Source organism: Salmo trutta, unplaced genomic scaffold, assembly GCF_901001165.1.
Source record: "Salmo trutta unplaced genomic scaffold, fSalTru1.1, whole genome shotgun sequence".
NCBI lineage: Eukaryota > Metazoa > Chordata > Actinopteri > Salmoniformes > Salmonidae > Salmo > Salmo trutta.
The window spans coordinates 27734-32891 of NW_021823142.1; positions in this window are offsets into that span (position 1 = coordinate 27734).

The window sequence follows — 5158 nt, forward strand, 5'->3', positions numbered from 1 at the left end:
ACAGAGCGAGAACGAGGGAGGGACTGAGAGTAGGATACAGACATGGAGAGAGGGAGGCTGTTTATGTAATCAAATGTTGATCTGTTGTTAATAAATGTTTTTTAATTTTTCTTGTGTGTTTTTGCTACTCATGTCTCCCACACATTCTCCATCTGTCTAAACAGAAAGCCTGCAGTAGGAGGACCAAACACACACACACACCTGGCCCAGCGACTCTACTGAGACAGCTGGAGACTAAAGGAGGGTAGTAAACAGAAAGCCTGCAGTAGGAGGACCAAACACACACACACACACACCTGGCCCAGCGACTCCACTGAGACAGCTGGAGACTAAAGGAGGGTAGTAAACAGGGCCACAAGGTTCCCTCACTGTAAAAGTACTTGAATTTGGGACACTCTGAAAGTGCTGGAACAACTTGAAAATCTGACATTTTCTCAAGTTGGTACTTGAAAAGTAGTTGAATTAAAATGAAAGGAGAACAGAAAATAATCAAATATGTTAATATAAAAAATATTAGAAAAATGGTATTGGCCTTTCATTCCACCCAGTTTTATTTCCTCCCGTTCTGGTTGCCAGGTCAGATCGCTCATTCCACCCACTCACTTTTTTACTCACTTTTTTATGTAGTTAATTATCGTTTATTATTGTGTTCTCAGCGTTGATCAACTCTCAGAAGGCTTCTTGATCTGATTTCTAATCGCAAATGATTCATGTATGCTAGTTATGTTGTCCTGCTCCCAGATTGGCCTTGTTAGTTATGTTGGCCTGCTCCCAGATTGGCCTTGTTGGTTATGTTCTCCTGCTCCCAGATTGGCCTTGTTAGTTATGTTGGCCTGCTCCCAGATTGGCCTTGTTAGTTATGTTCTCCTGCTCCCAGATTGGCCTTGTTAGTTATGTTGTCCTGCTCCCAGATTGGCCTTGTTAGATATGTTGGGCTGCTCCCAGATTGGCCTTGTTGGGTTGCTCCCAGATTGGCCTTGTTAGTTATGTTGTCCTGCTCCCAGATTGGCCTTGTTGGCCTGCTCCCAGATTGGCCTTGTTAGTTATGTTGTCCTGCTCCCAGATTGGCCTTGTTAGTTATGTTGGGCTGCTCCCAGAATGGCCTTGTTATGTATGTTGTCCTTCTCCCAGATTGGCCTTGTTGGGCTGCTCCCAGATTGGCCTTGTTAGTTATGTTGTCCTGCTCCCAGATTGGCCTTGTTAGTTATGTTGTCCTGCTCCCAGATTGGCCTTGTTGGTTATGTTGTCCTGCTCCCAGATTGGCCTTGTTAGATATGTTGGGCTTCTCCCAGATTGGCCTTGTTGGGTTGCTCCCAGATTGGCCTTGTTAGTTATGTTGTCCTGCTCCCAGATTGGCCTTGTTGGCCTGCTCCCAGATTGGCCTTGTTAGTTATGTTGTCCTGCTCCCAGATTGGCCTTGTTAGTTATGTTGGGCTGCTCCCAGAATGGCCTTGTTAGTTATGTTGTCCTTCTCCCAGATTGGCCTTGTTGGGCTGCTCCCAGATTGGCCTTGTTAGTTATGTTGTCCTGCTCCCAGATTGGCCTTGTTAGTTATGTTGTCCTGCTCCCAGATTGGCCTTGTTAGTTATGTTGGGCTGCTCCCAGATTGGCCTTGTTGGGCTGCTCCCAGATTGGCCTTGTTAGTTATGTTGTCCTGCTCCCAGATTGGCCTTGTTAGTTATGTTGGGCTGCTCCCAGAATGGCCTTGTTAGTTATGTTGGGCTGCTCCCTGATTGGCCTTGTTGGGCTGCTCCCAGATTGGCCTTGTTAGTTATGTTGGGCTGCTCCCAGATTGGCCTTGTTAGTTATGTTGGGCTGCTCCCTGATTGGCCTTGTTGGGCTGCTCCCAGATTGGCCTTGTTAGTTATGTTGGGCTTCTCCCAGATTGGCCTTGTTAGTTATGTTGTCCTGCTCCCAGATTGGCCTTGTTAGTTATGTTGTCCTGCTCCCAGATTGTCCTTGTTAGTTATGTTGTCATGCTCCCAGATTGGCCTTGTTAGTTATGTTGTCCTTCTCCCAGATTGGGAGAGAGGTTATACGCAGAGAGAGGAAGCATTGAAGCAAGCAGGGAGAGGTTATACACAGAGAGAGGAAGCAAGCAGGGAGAGAGGTTATACACAGAGAGAGGAAGCAAGCAGGGAGAGGTTATACACAGAGAGAGGAAGCAAGCAGGGAGAGAGGTTATACACAGAGAGAGGAAGCAAGCAGGGAGAGAGGTTATACACAGAGAGAGGAAGCAAGCAGGGAGAGAGGTTATACACAGAGAGAGGAAGCAAGCAGGGAGAGAGGTTATACACAGAGAGAGGAAGCAAGCAGGGAGAGAGGTTATACACAGAGAGAGGAAGCAAGCAGGGAGAGAGGTTATACACAGAGAGAGGAAGCAAGCAGGGAGAGAGGTTATACACAGAGAGAGGAAGCAAGCAGGGAGAGAGGTTATACACAGAGAGAGGAAGCAAGCAGGGAGAGAGGTTATACACAGAGAGAGGAAGCAAGCAGGGGAGAGGTTATACACAGAGAGAGGAAGCAAGCAGGGGAGAGAGGTTATACACAGAGAGAGGAAGCAAGCAGGGAGAGAGGTTATACACAGAGAGAGGAAGCAAGCAGGGAGAGAGGTTATACACAGAGAGAGGAAGCAAGCAGGGAGAGAGGTTATACACAGAGAGAGGAAGCAAGCAGGGAGAGAGATTATACACAGAGAGAGGAAGCAAGCAGGGAGAGAGGTTATACACAGAGAGAGGAAGCAAGCAGGGAGAGAGGTTATACACAGAGAGAGGAAGCAAGCAGGGAGAGAGGTTATACACAGAGAGAGGAAGCAAGCAGGAGAGAAGAGGTATACACAGCAAGCAGGGAGAGAGGTTATACACAGAGAGAGGAAGCAAGCAGGGAGAGAGGTTATACACAGAGAGAGGAAGCAAGCAGGGAGAGAGGTTATACACAGAGAGAGGAAGCAAGCAGGGAGAGAGGTTATACACAGAGAGAGGAAGCAAGCGGGGAGAGAGGTTATACACAGAGAGAGGAAGCAAGCAGGGAGAGAGGTTATACACAGAGAGAGGAAGCAAGCAGGGAGAGAGGTTATACACAGAGAGAGGAAGCAAGCAGGGAGAGAGGTTATACACAGAGAGAGGAAGCAAGCAGGGAGAGAGATTATACACAGAGAGAGGAAGCAAGCAGGGAGAGAGGTTATACACAGAGAGAGGAAGCAAGCAGGGAGAGAGGTTATACACAGAGAGAGGAAGCAAGCAGGGAGAGAGGTTATACACAGAGAGAGGAAGCAAGCAGGGAGAGAGGTTATACACAGAGAGAGGAAGCAAGCAGGGAGAGAGGTTATACACAGAGAGAGGAAGCAAGCAGGGAGAGAGGTTATACACAGAGAGAGGAAGCAAGCAGGGAGAGAGGTTATACACAGAGAGAGGAAGCAAGCAGGGAGAGAGGTTATACACAGAGAGAGGAAGCAAGCAGGGAGAGAGGTTATACACAGAGAGAGGAAGCAAGCAGGGAGAGAGGTTATACACAGAGAGAGGAAGCAAGCAGGGAGAGAGGTTATACACAGAGAGAGGAAGCAAGCAGGGAGAGAGGTTATACACAGAGAGAGGAAGCAAGCAGGGAGAGAGGTTATACACAGAGAGAGGAAGCAAGCAGGGAGAGAGGTTATACTGTAAAAGGGTGCGTCCTGACGGCGGAGAAGTCAGGCGCAGGAGAGCAGAAACAGTGTTTACAACGGAGCAGTTTAATAATAAAAACCTCCGTAAAATAGAACAAACAAACAATGGGTAACAAAACCCGTCACACACCAGCGCACGTGCACGTGCACACGCTCTAAACAATACCGGACAAGGACATGGGGGGAACAGAGGGTTAAATACACAACATGTCATGATGGAATTGAAACCAGGTGTGGTAGGAAGACAAGACAAAACAAATGGAAAATGAAAAGTAGATCGATGATGGCTAGAGACCGCCGCCCGACCAAGGAGAGTCATGGTGAAGGGCTGTAGGAAGTCAGGCGCTGGAGAGCAGATAGTTGGTCGCAAAATGGAGACTTTTATTGGCGACCCATAAGCACACGGAACAAACTAACACGAAATACAAATAAGGGTTTTAACATAACCCAGTGGAACCAGGCTAACGTGCGCATATCTGGTGGAGGTAACTCCATCACCTCTATACTCTACTGTCAATGTCCTGTATATCTGGTGGAGGTAACTCCATCACCTCTATACTCTACTGTCAATGTCCTGTATATCTGGTGGAGGTAACTCCATCACCTCTATACTCTACTGTCAATGTCCTGTATATCTGGTGGAGGTAACTCCATCACCTCTATACTCTACTGTCAATGTCCTGTATATCTGGTGGAGGTCACTCCATCACCTCTATACTCTACTGTAAATGTCCTGTATATCTGGTGGAGGTAACTCCATCACCGCTATACTCTACTGTCAATGTCCTGTATATCTGGTGGAGGTAACTCCATCACCTCTATACTCTACTGTCAATGTCCTGTATATCTGGTGGAGGTCACTCCATCACCTCTATACTCTACTGTCAATGTCCTGTATATCTGGTGGAGGTAACTCCATCACCTCTATACTCTACTGTCAATGTCCTGTATATCTGGTGGAGGTAACTCCATCACCTCTATACTCTACTGTCAATGTCCTGTATATCTGGTGGAGGTAACTCCATCACCTCTATACTCTACTGTCAATGTCCTGTATATCTGGTGGAGGTCACTCCATCACCTCTATACTCTACTGTCAATGTCCTGTATATCTGGTGGAGGTAACTCCATCACCTCTATACTCTACTGTCAATGTCCTGTATATCTGGTGGAGGTCACTCCATCACCTCTATACTCTACTGTCAATGTCCTGTATATCTGGTGGAGGTCACTCCATCACCTCTATACTCTACTGTCAATGTCCTGTATATCTGGTGGAGGTAACTCCATCACCTCTATACTCTACTGTCAATGTCCTGTATGTCTGGTGGAGGTCACTCCATCACCTCTATACTCTACTGTCAATGTCCTGTATATCTGGTGGAGGTAACTCCATCACCTCTATACTCTACTGTCAATGTCCTGTATATCTGGTGGAGGTAACTCCATCACCTCTATACTCTACTGTCAATGTCCTGTATATCTGGTGGAGGTAAC